This window comes from Ictalurus furcatus, chromosome 12 (genome assembly GCF_023375685.1).
Source record: "Ictalurus furcatus strain D&B chromosome 12, Billie_1.0, whole genome shotgun sequence".
In the NCBI taxonomy this organism is placed as follows: Eukaryota; Metazoa; Chordata; class Actinopteri; order Siluriformes; family Ictaluridae; genus Ictalurus; species Ictalurus furcatus.
Window position 1 is genome coordinate 6226397 of NC_071266.1, and position 17328 is coordinate 6243724.

The 17328-nt window shown below is 42.2% G+C and overlaps 1 protein-coding gene across 1 annotated transcript in view; it reads right to left on the reverse strand.

Moving 5' to 3' along the window:
- Positions 1–17328, reverse strand: part of LOC128615330 (axin-2-like) — a 308706-nt gene that overhangs the window by 136594 nt on the left and 154784 nt on the right. The gene's annotated exons all lie outside the window — the stretch shown is intronic.

Here is a 17328-nt window from a genome sequence, read left to right on the forward strand (position 1 = left end):
TCTGCTCATTGCATGTTTATGTAACTTATACATATTCATGAACGTATATAGACATTTACACACCTTGTTTTCATGCTCAGCATGAGAGGATGTCAGTTTAAACCTGTTTACTGTTTTTTTTAAAAATCAGCGTATATCCACTTTTCCTCACACTGACTGACTGTGTGAGCTAGCGTTTGGCAGAATTGAGAGCTGACAACAAATAAGACATAAGTATTTCCACGTATTTTCCTGTAAACCCTCTCTGATTGGACTCGCCTCCGTTCAGAAAACATTTTGGGGGCTGCAGCCCCGAATGTCCAGACCAGATTACACCCCTGGTGTGGTCCCTGTGCCTCTGAGTCCAAGTGAAAAAGACATGGCCCCTGTCAATCTCAGTAAAAGATATGTAGTCTGTCAGTCCAAGTGAAAGAGGTGTGGCCTCTGTGTCTATCATTCCCAGTGAAAGAGGTGTGTCTTCTCTTAGTCCCAGTGAAAGAGGTGTGTCTTCTCTTAGTCCTAGTGAAAGAGGTGTGACCTCTGTTAATCCCAGTGGAAGAGGTGTGGCCTCTGTTAGTTCCAATGAAAGAGGTGTGGCCTCTGTTAGACCCAGTGAAAAAGGTGTGGCCTCTGTTAGTCCCAGTAAAAGAGGTGTGGCCTCTGTTAGTTCCAGTAAAAGAGCTGTGGCCTCTGTTAGTTCCAGTAAAAGAGCTGTGGCCTCTGTTAGTCCCAGTGAAAAAGGTGTGGCCTCTGTTAGTCCCAGTGAAAGAGGTGTGGCCTCTGTTAGTTCCAGTAAAAGAGGTGTGGCCTCTGTTAGTCCCAGTGAAAGAGGTGTAGCCTCTGTTAGTCCCAGTGAAAGAGGTGTAGCCTCTGTTAGTCCCAGTGAAAGAGGTGTGGCCTCTGTTAATCCCAGTGAAAAAGGTGTGGCCTCTGTTAGTCCCAGTGAAAAAGGTGTGGCCTCTGTCAGTCCCAGTGAAAAAGGTGTGGCCTCTGTTAGTCCCAGTGAAAAAGGTGTGGCCTCTGTCAGTCCCAGTGAAAAAGGTGTGGCCTCTGTCAGTCCCAGTGAAAGAGGTGTGACCTCTGTCAGTCCCAGTGAAAGAGGTGTGGCCTCTGTCAGTCCCAGTGAAAGAGGTGTGACCTCTGTTAGTCCCAGTGAAAGAGGTGTGGCCTCTGTTAGTCCCAGTGAAAAAGGTGTGGCCTCTGTAAGTCCCAGTAAAAGAGGTGTGGCCTCTGTCAGTCCCAGTGAAAAAGGTGTGGCCTCTGTTAGTCCCAGTAAAAGAGGTGTGGCCTCTGTTAGTCCCAGTGAAAAAGGTGTGGCCTCTGTTAGTCCCAGTGAAAAAGGTGTGGCCTCTGTCAGTCCCAGTGAAAAAGGTGTGGCCTCTGTGAGTCCCAGTGAAAGAGGTGTGACCTCTGTTAGTCCCAGTGAAAGAGGTGTGGCCTCTGTCAGTCCCAGTGAAAGAGGTGTGGCCTCTGTCAGTCCCAGTGAAAAAGGTGTGGCCTCTGTAAGTCCCAGTAAAAGAGGTGTGGCCTCTGTCAGTCCCAGTGAAAAAGGTGTGGCCTCTGTTAGTCCCAGTAAAAGAGGTGTGGCCTCTGTTAGTCCCAGTGAAAAAGGTGTGGCCTCTGTTAGTCCCAGTGAAAAAGGTGTGGCCTCTGTCAGTCCCAGTGAAAAAGGTGTGGCCTCTGTGAGTCCCAGTGAAAGAGGTGTGACCTCTGTTAGTCCCAGTGAAAGAGGTGTGGCCTCTGTTAGTCCCAGTGAAAGAGGTGTGGCCTCTGTTAGTTCCAGTGAAAGAGGTGTGGCCTCTGTTAGTCCCAGTGAAAGAGGTGTGACCTCTGTTAGTCCCAGTGAAAGAGGTGTAGCCTCTGTTAGTCCCAGTGAAAGAGGTGTAGCCTCTGTTAGTCCCAGTGAAAGAGGTGTGGCCTCTGTAAGTCCCAGTGAAAGAGGTGTAGCCTCTGTTAGTCCCAGTGAAAGAGGTGTGGCCTCTGTTAATCCCAGTGAAAAAGGTGTGGCCTCTGTTAGTCCCAGTGAAAGAGGTGTGGCCTCTGTTAATCCCAGTGAAAAAGGTGTGGCCTCTGTTAGTCCCAGTGAAAAAGGTGTGGCCTCTGTCAGTCCCAGTGAAAAAGGTGTGGCCTCTGTTAGTCCCAGTGAAAGAGGTGTAGCCTCTGTTAGTCCCAGTGAAAAAGGTGTGGCCTCTGTTAGTTCCAGTGAAAGAGCTGTGGCCTCTGTTAGTCCCAGTAAAAGAGGTGTGGCCTCTGTTAGTCCCAGTGAAAAAGGTGTGGCCTCTGTTAGTCCCAGTGAAAAAGGTGTGGCCTCTGTCAGTCCCAGTGAAAAAGGTGTGGCCTCTGTCAGTCCCAGTGAAAAAGGTGTGGCCTCTGTCAGTCCCAGTGAAAGAGGTGTGACCTCTGTCAGTCCCAGTGAAAGAGGTGTGGCCTCTGTCAGTCCCAGTGAAAGAGGTGTGACCTCTGTTAGTCCCAGTGAAAGAGGTGTGGCCTCTGTCAGTCCCAGTGAAAGAGGTGTGGCCTCTGTTAGTCCCAGTGAAAAAGGTGTGGCCTCTGTAAGTCCCAGTAAAAGAGGTGTGGCCTCTGTTAATCCCAGTGAAAAAGGTGTGGCCTCTGTTAGTCCCAGTAAAAGAGGTGTGGCCTCTGTTAGTCCCACTGAAAAAGGTGTGGCCTCTGTTAGTCCCAGTGAAAAAGGTGTGGCCTCTGTTAGTTCCAGTGAAAGAGCTGTGGCCTCTGTTAGTCCCAGTAAAAGAGGTGTGGCCTCTGTTAGTCCCAGTGAAAAAGGTGTGGCCTCTGTTAGTCCCAGTGAAAAAGGTGTGGCCTCTGTCAGTCCCAGTGAAAAAGGTGTGGCCTCTGTTAGTCCCAGTAAAAGAGGTGTGGCCTCTGTTAGTCCCAGTGAAAAAGGTGTGGCCTCTGTTAGTCCCAGTGAAAAAGGTGTGGCCTCTGTGAGTCCCAGTGAAAGAGGTGTGACCTCTGTTAGTCCCAGTGAAAGAGGTGTGGCCTCTGTTAGTCCCAGTGAAAGAGGTGTGGCCTCTGTTAGTTCCAGTAAAAGAGGTGTGGCCTCTGTTAGTCCCAGTGAAAGAGGTGTGACCTCTGTTAGTCCCAGTGAAAGAGGTGTAGCCTCTGTTAGTCCCAGTGAAAGAGGTGTAGCCTCTGTTAGTCCCAGTGAAAGAGGTGTGGCCTCTGTTAATCCCAGTGAAAGAGGTGTAGCCTCTGTTAGTCCCAGTGAAAGAGGTGTAGCCTCTGTTAGTCCCAGTGAAAAAGGTGTGGCCTCTGTTAGTCCCAGTGAAAGAGGTGTGGCCTCTGTTAGTCCCATTGAAAGAGGTGTGGCCTCTGTTAGTCCCAGTAAAAGAGGTGTGGCCTCTGTTAGTCCCAGTGAAAAAGGTGTGGCCTCTGTTAGTCCCAGTAAAAGAGGTGTGGCCTCTGTTAGTCCCAGTGAAAAAGGTGTGGCCTCTGTTAGTCCCAGTGAAAAAGGTGTGGCCTCTGTGAGTCCCAGTGAAAGAGGTGTGACCTCTGTTAGTCCCAGTGAAAGAGGTGTGGCCTCTGTTAGTCCCAGTGAAAGAGGTGTGGCCTCTGTTAGTTCCAGTAAAAGAGGTGTGGCCTCTGTTAGTCCCAGTGAAAGAGGTGTGACCTCTGTTAGTCCCAGTGAAAGAGGTGTAGCCTCTGTTAGTCCCAGTGAAAGAGGTGTAGCCTCTGTTAGTCCCAGTGAAAGAGGTGTGGCCTCTGTTAATCCCAGTGAAAGAGGTGTAGCCTCTGTTAGTCCCAGTGAAAGAGGTGTAGCCTCTGTTAGTCCCAGTGAAAAAGGTGTGGCCTCTGTTAGTCCCAGTGAAAGAGGTGTGGCCTCTGTTAATCCCAGTGAAAAAGGTGTGGCCTCTGTTAGTCCCAGTGAAAGAGGTGTGGCCTCTGTTAATCCCAGTGAAAAAGGTGTGGCCTCTGTTAGTCCCAGTGAAAAAGGTGTGGCCTCTGTCAGTCCCAGTGAAAAAGGTGTGGCCTCTGTTAGTCCCAGTGAAAAAGGTGTGGCCTCTGTCAGTCCCAGTGAAAAAGGTGTGGCCTCTGTTAGTCCCAGTGAAAGAGGTGTAGCCTCTGTTAGTCCCAGTGAAAAAGGTGTGGCCTCTGTTAGTTCCAGTGAAAGAGCTGTGGCCTCTGTTAGTCCCAGTAAAAGAGGTGTGGCCTCTGTTAGTCCCAGTGAAAAAGGTGTGGCCTCTGTTAGTCCCAGTGAAAAAGGTGTGGCCTCTGTCAGTCCCAGTGAAAAAGGTGTGGCCTCTGTCAGTCCCAGTGAAAAAGGTGTGGCCTCTGTCAGTCCCAGTGAAAGAGGTGTGACCTCTGTCAGTCCCAGTGAAAGAGGTGTGGCCTCTGTCAGTCCCAGTGAAAGAGGTGTGACCTCTGTTAGTCCCAGTGAAAGAGGTGTGGCCTCTGTCAGTCCCAGTGAAAGAGGTGTGGCCTCTGTTAGTCCCAGTGAAAAACGTGTGGCCTCTGTAAGTCCCAGTAAAAGAGGTGTGGCCTCTGTTAATCCCAGTGAAAAAGGTGTGGCCTCTGTTAGTCCCAGTGAAAGAGGTGTGGCCTCTGTTAGTCCCAGTGAAAAAGGTGTGGCCTCTGTTAGTCCCAGTGAAAAAGGTGTGGCCTCTGTTAGTTCCAGTGAAAGAGCTGTGGCCTCTGTTAGTCCCAGTAAAAGAGGTGTGGCCTCTGTTAGTCCCAGTGAAAAAGGTGTGGCCTCTGTCAGTCCCAGTGAAAAAGGTGTGGCCTCTGTCAGTCCCAGTGAAAAAGGTGTGGCCTCTGTTAGTCCCAGTGAAAAAGGTGTGGCCTCTGTCAGTCCCAGTGAAAAAGGTGTGGCCTCTGTCAGTCCCAGTGAAAGAGGTGTGACCTCTGTCAGTCCCAGTGAAAGAGGTGTGGCCTCTGTCAGTCCCAGTGAAAGAGGTGTGACCTCTGTTAGTCCCAGTGAAAGAGGTGTGGCCTCTGTCAGTCCCAGTGAAAGAGGTGTGGCCTCTGTTAGTCCCAGTGAAAAAGGTGTGGCCTCTGTAAGTCCCAGTAAAAGAGGTGTGGCCTCTGTTAATCCCAGTGAAAAAGGTGTGGCCTCTGTTAGTCCCAGTAAAAGAGGTGTGGCCTCTGTTAGTCCCAGTGAAAAAGGTGTGGCCTCTGTTAGTCCCAGTGAAAAAGGTGTGGCCTCTGTGAGTCCCAGTGAAAGAGGTGTGACCTCTGTTAGTCCCAGTGAAAGAGGTGTGGCCTCTGTTAGTCCCAGTGAAAGAGGTGTGACCTCTGTTAGTTCCAGTAAAAGAGGTGTGGCCTCTGTTAGTCCCAGTGAAAGAGGTGTGACCTCTGTTAGTCCCAGTGAAAGAGGTGTAGCCTCTGTTAGTCCCAGTGAAAGAGGTGTAGCCTCTGTTAGTCCCAGTGAAAGAGGTGTGGCCTCTGTTAATCCCAGTGAAAGAGGTGTAGCCTCTGTTAGTCCCAGTGAAAGAGGTGTAGCCTCTGTTAGTCCCAGTGAAAAAGGTGTGGCCTCTGTTAGTCCCAGTGAAAGAGGTGTGGCCTCTGTTAATCCCAGTGAAAAAGGTGTGGCCTCTGTTAGTCCCAGTAAAAGAGGTGTGGCCTCTGTTAGTCCCATTGAAAGAGGTGTGGCCTCTGTTAGTCCCAGTAAAAGAGGTGTGGCCTCTGTTAGTCCCAGTGAAAAAGGTGTGGCCTCTGTTAGTTCCAGTGAAAGAGCTGTGGCCTCTGTTAGTCCCATTGAAAGAGGTGTGGCCTTTGTTAGTCCAAGTGTAACAGATATAATAGAGCTGTTAATTCTAGTTTGTGATTTGCACCACTGTGCCAGATCTGTGGTTATGGTTTTCAGACTATGAAACCCTGAACTTCATGGTGTCCTATATAGAATGTCCATAGAAATGATTCATACTGAATCACCTCATACTGTACTGAATTTTTAAATGTATTTTTCACACAGTGGATCATTGATCATGTATTATAACAAGATATACCTCACTGTATAATCTCAGATGGAGCGATACACCTGCTTATATCATTCTTTTTCTCTCATTTAATTAGTACATTTAAAGCCTAGCATTGCTGCCTCACAACTCCAGGATCCCTGGTTTGATCCTGCGCTTGGGTTACTCTCAAGTCCCATCCAGGATGTTTTCCCACCTCACGCCCAATGTTCTCGTGAACATAGGCTTTGTATCCACTGTGACACTGACCAGGATTCAGTTGTTATTGATGATGAATAAATGAATGTACTAACACTTTCCATATTTGATCACAAATAGTCTACATGCTTGAATGTATTATGTTAGTATCATGTTTGAATACCTATTATACAAAAAACATAATTGAATGTGTTCATTAAATACCCAGCCAGTGAGCAGCAAATTCCCTCGAATAAAAAATCATGTCTAGTGTTTACACTTCTGCCTAACTTTATGCAACAGTCCTGTTGAATTCTCGATTCTGATTGGTCACAAGGTGTTGATTACTTTTCTATAACAACAGCTCTGAAAGTAGTTCTGGCTGCAAGGTTAATATTAATGCACTCGTTAATGCTTACACAGGGACTTGTATGGAGATACACAGATTTAAATGTGTGTGATCATCACTGTCATGATGAACTTTTCTTTAAGGAGATGTTTATTTAGCTTTTTTTTTTAATTTTTTTTTCAGAGCTTTGTAGCAGTCAGAGCCTTCCATCATGGAGAAGGCTTCAAGACAGATGACTTTGCTTTGTGGTTTCCATTTTTTTTTTTTGTGCGCCTTATTAACATCAAGAGAAAGAAAAACGTGTTATAATGTTATAATGTAAGTGTTAACAGGAAGTAACTTGTTTTGCAGATGTTCCACAATCATATAAACGGACAAAAATACGACATGTTGTTGTTTAATGAATTTTTTTTTTCAGTGTTGGCAAATCGCTGTGGTATCATAGGAATATAACATGTTCGGACATGTTGTTATTGGAAAATAATCAACTTTGGCTTAACAGTGTGTTATAAGGAAGGAACAACACATAATACAGTGACATACATTAGACAGTAGACATGCAACAAGTCAAAAGCTGAAGGGGGAACTATACATAGTAAGATTTTAATCAAAACAAATAATAATCATTTTTAAATAATACGTGGCATTTTGGAGAGTCACATGTGGAACCTTTCCTGTTAGGAAAGCTGTTTTCACAGTTGAGCAGTATAAAATGGTATTAATGTTTAGTCATATTATATGAAGGCGTTAAGACGATTGGGCATGGAAATGTCATTGGGTAAAGATTTAGTGGTATATATACTGATGCTGAAGTTTAGGATGAATTCGAACCTGAAATTCTGGATACAACTGCAAAGTCTTTTTGCATATGGCATCTGTGCAGTTTTGGACTACAATTTAATGAATGCTTTAATGGTTTTTAAAATACAACAACCTTATAACAACATTATTTTCTTTTATTGACTAGAATATTGTTAGAATTAAATTATCAGCTTTGTTGTTTGTTTGTTTTATTAAAGCGAATATGTCTTTGCAACGGTATATTTCTAGGAGAATTCCAGCAGCCTCCACTAAGCGGCGCCATTGCTGTGGGTTGATGTTTATGTTACCTAAAATTACTGGCGCCATCTTGCGGTCATACTGTGAACTGACGAATTCCTTTTAAAGTGTTTATGACGGCAATGCAGTACAATAAAAGTTTTCTCCTTTCAGAATTACAGTTAGCTATGAATATTATAGAATAATTTGGTTAAAAGCACAAAATATAGTCTCTTTTTTTAATTGTTTCTTGAAAAAAATATATTTGTATTGTCTCCTCTTTTCCTCTTTTCTCGTTTTTCTTCTTTTCTCTTTTCTTCTCTCCCATGTTCTTATAATCTCTTCTCTCCTCTTCCATGGTCTTCTCTGTTTTTCTCTTCTCTGCTCTTCTCTTATCTTACATGGTCTTCTCTTTTCTTTTCTTTTCTCTTATCTCCCATCACCTGCTCTTCTCTTCTCCACTCTTCTCTTCTCTTCTGTTCTCTCCCATCATCTTCTCTTCTCTTTTCTTCTCTTCTTTTCTCTTCCCTCCCATTTCCTTCTCTTCTCTTCTCGTCTCTTCTCATTTCTTCTATTTGCGTCTCTTCTCATCTCCTCTCGTCTAATCTCTTCTCTTCTCTTTTCTTCTCTCCCATGTTCTTATCATCTCTTCTCTTCTCTCCTCTCTCATGGTCTTCTCTCTTTTTCTCTTCTTTTCTTCTCTTCTCTCCCATCTTCTTCTCTTCTTTTCTCTTCTCTCCCATCCCCTGCTCTTCTCTTCTCTTCTCTTCTCTCCCATCCTCTTCTCTTCTCTTTTCTCCTCTTCTCGTCTCTTCTCTTTTCTTCTATTTGCGTCTCTTCTCGCCTCGTCTCCTCTAATCTCTTCTCTTCTCTTCTCTTTTTATTTACAAAGAGAATTCTGTTATTTGCTTTTGCGGAGCACATTTTTCAAAATGGTAATGTATGCATTTATTTGGACATTTCCTAAAGATTTCATTTTAAATGGCTTTATTAGCTGACTGTACTGTTTCTGGGTATGTACAGTTTTAGAGGAAATATCAGCTTTTATTGGGGGTGAGCATTTTTTTTTTTTTTTTTTTTTGTCCTCTACAGTACCATAAACAACACTACAAAATGCAGGAACACTTTCTATTTTTATATCCAAACTTTTAATCTGCCTTTTAGCTAAGCACCTTTAACTCTCATATAAAGGTTTCATCGATGTAAAGGTACTAGTAAAACACATTTTTAAGCAGGTTCAGTATATATAGGTGTAATTTGAATACTGTGCTTTTATTTATTTTATTAAATGTTGTAATTTGTTCATTTATGTAAAACTTGTTGAGATTCAGACAAAAAAAAAATTAAATAAATAAAGCCATATACATTAACCATGAAAGGGCAATCTAATTCCTGAAGCACATAAGAAACAGTGACCTCTACTCATTTAAAAAAAAATGAAACCATTAGAACTGCGCTGTTAGAAGAGAATAATCAGCTACTGTTTCATTTCCAATGACAGCACATCTCAAAGTGTCTTATTCCTGTTTTTAATCCAGTTACATTTCATGTTGTGTTAAAGACCGGTTAGTTCCTGTGTTTTTGCTCTTATTTAAACATAACAAATCAGAAATATCTGAAATGTGCCATAGGACAAGTCAGACGTTAAGGTATTTAAATGCAAAACTTTTATTTTGAAAGCATTGCCTTTGAGACATTTTAATGTGGAAAATGAAAGCCGGATCATAATGATATGCGCTGGAAGAGTCATCTTAAAGCCTGGGGGCAAAACTGTCGTTTTTTCTTCAAGCAGATCTCAAAGTGTCCTTTTCTATTCATCCTTTCTGTGTCCAATGTTACCGTGATCACTAGCGCTGCTTGATCTCAGATTAGGGATTCGATCATTTAAATACTTCCCATAGTTCTTTAACTTTGTTAAAATGCAAGTAGAGCTCCCGAGTGGTGCAACAGTAAAGTGTTCAGCCTATCATCTGGAGATTGCAAGTTCAGAGGGAGGGGCATACTTTCTCTCCCCTATCAATCACAGCAACACTAGCCAATCATGGGCGTCTGCATAGGCGGTTAGCACCGAGTGTGTTATTCCGCCTCCATGATGCTGCACGAGCAGCAGTTCGGAAAGATGCGGTCGGCTGGCTTCACGTGCCTAAGAGGAAACATGCGATAGCCTTCACCCTCCTGGTTGGTAGCTGTCATGTGATAGGAGAGAGCTGCCTGATGGGTGGGAATTAGTCATGACTAAATTAAAGTGGCGAAGTGGTTAACCTCTTGGGCTTCTGTGTGGAAGGTTGTGAGTTCAAATCCCAGTACTGCCAAGCTGCTACTGTTGGGGCCTTGAGCAAGGCTCTTAACCCTCAACTGCTCAGCTGTATAAAAATGAGATAATTGTAAGTCACTCTGGGTAAGAGAGTCTGCCAAATGCTGGAATAGAATGTAATGTAAATTAGAGAGAAAATCAGGTGAAAGTTGATTTTCAGTGTTTGGAATGATATTTCAAAGCATGTTGTACTGTTTTTGCGATCTGTTAATATTTCTTTACTTTGTAAGTAAATGGAGTGACTTGGTCATTACATAAGGATTAGTTTGCTTTCCAAAACTACGTTTTTGGCACTATAATGCCATATATTGCACTATATGGAACCCCAGCTCACACTACATGGCCAAAAGTATGTGGAAACCCATATGTTTTCCTTCCCCAAACTGTTACCACAGACTTGGAAGGGCACAGTTGTCTAGAAGGTCTTTGTATGCTGTAGCGTTACAGATTCCCTTCACTGGAACTAAGGGGACCAAACATGTTTCAGCATGACAATATCCCTGTGCACAAAGCGAGCTCCATGAACTTGAGTGTCCTGCACAGAGCCCTGACCTCAGCCCTACTGAACACCTTTAGGATGAACTGGAATGCTAAGTGCATCCCAAAGCCTCCGTGGCCAACATCAGTGCCTGACTTCACTAATTCTCTTATGGCTGAATGAGTAAATCCCCACAGCCACACTCCAAAATCTAGTGGAAAGCCTTCGCTGAAGAGTGGAGGATATAATAAAAAAAAAGGAGGACTAAATCTGGAATGGGATGCTCAACAAGCACATATGGGTGTGATGGTCAGGTGTCCACATCCTTTTGGCCATATGATGTATTTCTTCTTGAAATGATGGCTCAGAAGTTGTGAGGTCAAATCCCAGGCCTGTCAGAGAGTCTCTTAGAGACCCTTGGAGGAAAACTCCACACATGAAATACTCAGAACTAAACTATGTGATTAGCCGGTATTATTAGCATGCAGTATTGAGTAGAGTACAGATGAGGAGGTGAGCGAGTTAGACAGACTAAAGCGCTGCTGCATCACTTTCTTTAGGTAGCCATGAAGTGAGGATAATGTAGGAAACCATTACCCAACATGAAACAAGAACGGTTCAACTAGAAAAGTCAATTTCATCACAAAACAAATCATAGTATGATCATTTCGAAGATTAACATGCAAGTCTTTCAGTTTTCTTTTAAGCCTGACCTGCTCAGATCTGGGCTTGGTTTGGAAGTCACTTTGGATAAAAGTGCTTGTCAAAATGTAAAGTGCATTCAGGTCCTTCAGTACAGTTATGCGCACCCTTGTAACAGCGGGGGGCGGCACGTATCCGTCGTCACACCGCATGCTCACAGGATAAAAGCAGTTTCTCTCCTCATTCAAACACCTGTGTACAAAATTTCAATATCAACCGTGCACGGAGCTGGCAGAGAATGTGGGACTTCATTCATTAAGACCTTCATTAAGTGCAGTTTCAAAGCAATGACTAAATACTACCTCGTTTTAAGCCTCAGAAAATCAGGTGTTTTTATTGATTTTTTTTTTTTTTAAACCATGTGATATTTTTAGGAGTTGATGATTATTTGTGTGCATATTTAATTAATTTGTTTATTCATTCACTCGTTTGTTTATTTTACTATTATTGTGATTTTAACAAAAGTTTGCCGAGCATTTCTAGATATCAGCGACCCTGCAACACTCCTCGACTACCTCGGTTTCAATGCAATTCTGAAATTTAAATACTTATTTTACTTACATTATTATTTGTACCTTTTTATTTATATCTTTTTTTTTTAACTGGTCTGCAAAAATGGCCATATTATACAAATATTTTTCTGTGCATGTTTAAGTACAACATCATTTAATTTCTTTATCATTTATAGTGACAGGAAGCCTCTGTGTATAGTGCAGCTTTTCAATCTCTATCCACTTGTATCTCTATCCACTTGTTTACACTATCTGTAATATAATTGAGACCTTGAAATGATAAGGCTCTATATGATTTTATTCTGTCAAAAATGAGCTAATGTCATAAACATGCTCACTGATCAGTTTATTAGGAATATACACCTATACACCTTTATCCTGATGCAGTGTGTGACATGCAGATACATGTCAAGGACCTCAGTTAATGTTCATAATGAATCTTTATTAATCACATATACATATGCACAGTGAAATTCTTTTCTTCACATACCCCAGCATGTCGGGAAGTTGGGGTCAGACATGATACAGCGCCCCTGGAACAAAGAGGGTTGAGGGCCTTGCACCCCCAACCTTCCGAGCAGTAACCCAGAGCCTTAACCACCAAGCCACCACTGTCACCACTGGTCATGTTAATGGCCGTGGTATGGTTGCTGGTCGGTCACACAGACACACATACACACGCACAGCAGTCTCTGGAGGTCAGAGAATAATGGCTAGATTGGTTCTAGCTGACAGGAAGGCTATGGTAGCTCAAATAGTCACTCTTTACAATCGTGCTGAGCAGAAAAGCATCTCAGAAGACATAACACTTCAAAGATTGAAGTGGACTACAGCAGCAGAAGACCACATTGTGTTCTACTCCTGAGGCTACAATGGGCACAGGTCAATGAAAAATGGACAACTAAAGATTGGAAATAAAAACACCTGTTTATTTGTTTGTTTGTTTGTTTGTTTGTTTTGTTATTTACAGACCACCCGATATATGTGAAACATTTCACATCAAAATATTGCTTACAAATATGACAGAAATGATCTTGAAAAGATTTTAGCGAAGTTATATCTTCTCATGGAGGTTCATATCTTTGTCTTAACGTCTTAAACATCACAGAATTGTTCGATTCTGAACCATATAGTTCCAAGGTCTTGATTTACCACTGACTGATATCTTCAATACCTTTCTTTGACGTCACTCAAAACTTTTAATGGAAGACTAAAGACAACTGTTGGGTTCTGTCTGTCCGGTACATGTTTAAAACGTGAGACTTCAACTCAAATTTAAAACTACAGCCATGTCATTCTAACAATAAAGGTCGTTTTTTTTTTTTTGAGACAAGACATGAGAGAAAGTCTGAGCAAAGCTATTTTGATTAGTTTAATGCGTCTTAAAAGATAATTTTATTGAAGCATAATTTTATATTTTTAAAATAATATATATATATATTTTTTTTTTAAAATTGTGCTTTTAAAGTATCCATCATGATCAAGCCAACACTAAAGCACTTCCATGTTCCATGTTGCTAAATACTTCAATACAAATGTTCCCTTTAAAAAAAGTACTTCCATTCCAGAAAGTATGAATCATTCATATTTCAGCTTAGTGCACAGAAGTACAGAATTTATGACTATTGCTCAAAAATATGTGTTTCTCATAAATGTTTTATTGCTTTTCTGTTCTTTCTTTCAGTGCAGGGAATTATGTTGAAATTCTTGTCTGGGGTATTTGCATACGAGAAATCAGATAGGATTCCACACTAACTTGATCTTATGTCCATAATTATAATGAACCTCACACGCTGGAACATGTGGTGCACAGCTAGGAATTTCTCGTTACCTTCAGTAAACTGGATTTTGGAGGGAAAAAATCCAATCATGAAATAGCAAACATGGCTGACATGTTGATTTTAGGAGGAGAAAATAGGAAAATCTGTGTTTACAGATGTCTATGGAAGCAAACACAGGCCTGATGAGGCCTTGTGTGACTGCACTGTAAACGCAGGATCAAAGGTTTGTCTAGTGTGTGTTTTTGTGTCTCGCATGAGATTTCAAGCATATCAGTATATGATGCATTTATTTGTTGTTTGTTATGCATTGTGGTTTAAATGATTTGAATAAGGTTCCATCTATAATGTGGGTGTAGTGGAGATTTAGGGGTGTAACGCAATACCATTATCCGTTTCTGTACCTGTATCTGTTTAGTGCTCAAAATATTTATATCCACTGTCATATTTGTATTTAAGCCAGATGTGGGAGGGGCCTGTACCAGAAGGTTATTTGAATTTATTTTACTTTTTTTTATTAATAATGATAACCCTACCACTATGCCCAGGAAACTATGGAAAACACTGATGAAACAGAACTGGAAAAAGAAATAACAATTTGCAGACCATAACTTTGTTCAACTTCTAAACCAGACTCTCTGTGGAACGTTCTGGAAAGCTTTATATCTTTGGTCTAATGTCCATCCATCCATCCATATTCTATACCGCTTAATCCTTTTCAGGGTCACGGGGGAACCTGGAGCCTATCCCAGGGAGCATGGGGCACAAGGCGGGGTACACCCTGGACAGGGTGCCAATCCATCGCAGGGCTGGTCTAATGTGACTGAGTGAATAAGATAACCATGTTTCAAAGCAATAATGTTTTTCCCAAATAAGGAAATGCTTACTTAGTCTTTGTTAAAATGTTAAATTTAAGGGATATTTTTTTCATCAAGGTATACTGTCTCATATTTGTGTTAGAAACTGATCTAATGTGACTTTCTTAAATGATATAAAAATGAAGAACAAAAAATTTTGTCCTCATCCATCCAACACCAGCAAAAGACAAAAATGGCTGTACTATGTAGCTAAAATACTTTGTTGATTTTATTTAGAGAGTGAGTGAGTGTGTGAGTGAGACGGCAATCAACACTACATTACTGCACATTGTCTTTGTTAATTACATGAACTATATTTACACGGCAGTTATAATCGAGCTACTGTGTAGTCGAGCTACAGTCTTATTTGTCTGTCCAAGTATACATGACACGATGCTTGATTGATGCGACAAGAATGATTGATATGGTTTGGTGCGATCCCTTGTGTTGCACATCGCCTCTTGTAATGATCCGGGAGTATTTCCCTTTAAGACCAGTAGGGGCGCATGACCGCGTCATTCTGCACTCTCGCTACCTGTTTGTGAGTCTGCAGCAAGTGTGTGAGTGAGCAGCCGAACTGTACCCGTGATAATGGGCAGCATAATGAATAAAACCAACGTAAAAGGTTTAAACGGTAAACTGTGTCGTCGCATGTGGATCATTCGCTGACCAACAGAACGACTCGATTAAAGTGTATACACGCTGGACGAAGTCGAGCTAAAAGTCTGATTTCGGGAGTTCGGTTACAGTACGATTTCCGTAGGATTAAAGCGTTTACATGACGTTTAAAAAAATGTAATTATTGCTTTAGCTTGATTGAAAACGAACTTTTAACATGCATGTAAACTTGCTCACTGTCTGGAGGTACCCAGGGTAAGCTGTTGGATGTGTGTCTGTCAACCGAAAACGCGCGGGCAAATAGGTGTGTAGCGTGTACAGCAGCGCTACACAGAAATCAAAAATCAAAAGGAGAATATATTGGCTGATATATTGATTTGCTTAGGCGGGGATAATGAATATTTTGGCGGGGGGGGCTAAAATAGGCCTAGTGATGTCACTGCTCAGAACATTTTCTTTTAATAACATTAGAGAACGCCCATTTAATAATGATAGAAATCATGCACAATTTTTACAATATATTTTGTCAAATGAATAAATTTATAAGCAAAACTATCTATGTGAGCTATTTGGAGCAATGGCTCAAGATATAAAAGCATATTTCTTTTGCAGCAATATCTTAGAATTGTGGCTTTATTTTGGAGGCAGCGGGGCATCTCCCGTTAATATCATGTTATTGAAATTGTTCTTTTTTAAGTTCCGTGAGCAGGGTTCCCAGGTATGGCGTATACCATGTAATGTCTGTCTATGGCTGATACACTATATGGCCAAAAGTTTGTGGACACCTGACCATCACAAACATATTTGCTTTTGAACATCGCATTCCAGATTTAGTCCCTATTTTGCTGTAATAATAATCTTAACTCTACTGGGAAGGCTTTCCACTAGATTTTGGAGCGTGGCTGTGGGGATTTGTGTTCATTCAGCCACAAGAGCGTTAGTGAGGTCAGGCACTGATGTTGGGTGAAGAGGCCTGGGGTGCAGTCAGCATTCCAGTTCATCTCTAAGGTGTTGCAGTCAGGGTTCTGTGTAAGTGTTACATGCACGGAGCTTCTCGTGCCCTTGGTTGTTTGTTGTCGCTTTGCTTGTTTGCTTGCTCCTTTTTTCTTCCTCTTCTCTCTCTCCCACCCTCTCCCTTTTTCCACAGTTCGTGCCAATTGGTGGACCGACCATCATTCATCATAACCCCTAGGCCAATCGTTGACCGGGAAATGCCGAAATGGGAGGAGCTCTGGTTTTAAAAGGCTCATGGCGATGACTGCAAGACAGCCTTTGGCTCACGCTTGCATGCATGTGGCTGGTTGGTTTAGTGCTTTGCTTGGGGTCTGCTTTGTGTTTGCTCTGTGTTTTGACACTGCTTGTTTTGTTAAGCTTGATGCTAAATTTATGTATTAATGTCTGAAGATGGTGTTAACAGTTAGTGGTATTGGCTTATGTGCTGTTTAGCATTTCCATACTGATATCACTGTCTCTATTGTTTCCCCCTGGCCTTTCAGTAATTGGTATAACCCTAGGGAAGACAAACAGGGAAACAGGAGTAGTTATTACAGACACTTTGTTTCAAAATGCCAGATTGATTTATGACCCCTCTGTAATTTATGACTCTCTATGTTCCCCTGGCTGACAGTTCTGTAGGTCGTGTAAATCTATGACCTCCGGTAACCCTATTTGAAGTGTTTGAAGTGCGTGTGTGTGTGTGTGTGTGTGTGTGTGTGTGTGTGTGTGTGTGTGCGTGTGTGTGTGTGTATGTGACCTGTCTGGCTGTCTGAGATAGGGACATGTGTTTCCTGGGGTGTACTGAGCAGGATGCTCCCACTGAATGTTTACGATGTGTTTATGTTAATGAGTTTAGTGTGAGCATGGTTCTTGGTGTTTAAATAATGGTTCAATATGTTGTAGTTAAAACACAGAAGACACTCTGCAACTATCTGTTACAGTAGCTGCTCCGAGAACTCCTAATACCCATGTTGAAGCCTGTTGTGTATTTCATCAACAAGAGGACTTGTTGAAATGAGAGAGGACCTGACTTTTGCTCCAAGAAAAAAAAAACCCCAAGATGTTAGTTTGACAAAGTTTCTTCATGAAGATGAAGATGAAGATATTGTAAAGACGTTGTTGTTTAACCCGGTCCGAAGACCGTCTCCTAAGTCCGCCCTCATATTACAGTGACTATATATATATATATAAAAGCGACTACAGATCGGTACATTCGCCACACACGATCACAATGTCTCAAGAATCTATGTCCGCCTACTGCTACAGCAACACTAGGAAGACAGCCCTGGTGATGCCTGATGACAGTGTGTTAGGATTTGCGAATCTATATCCCAGGACGAGCCCCCAGAAAACTGTTAGGATTTGAAACTAGAGAATCTCTGGGTTACGATTCTTAAGAACAGAGACTACAAGAAAGACTTGTACACACTTCCCACACCAAGGCCTTGGGAGAGTTTACCAAATGACACACAGACACACGAAGTTCAAATGGCAAGATCTCTCATTTATTCCAAGAAAGGCAGAATATATATATCAGGCTTGACACAAAACAGAGACAGCAGGTTAACCACTGATTGGTAAGGTAGAAGGGCATATT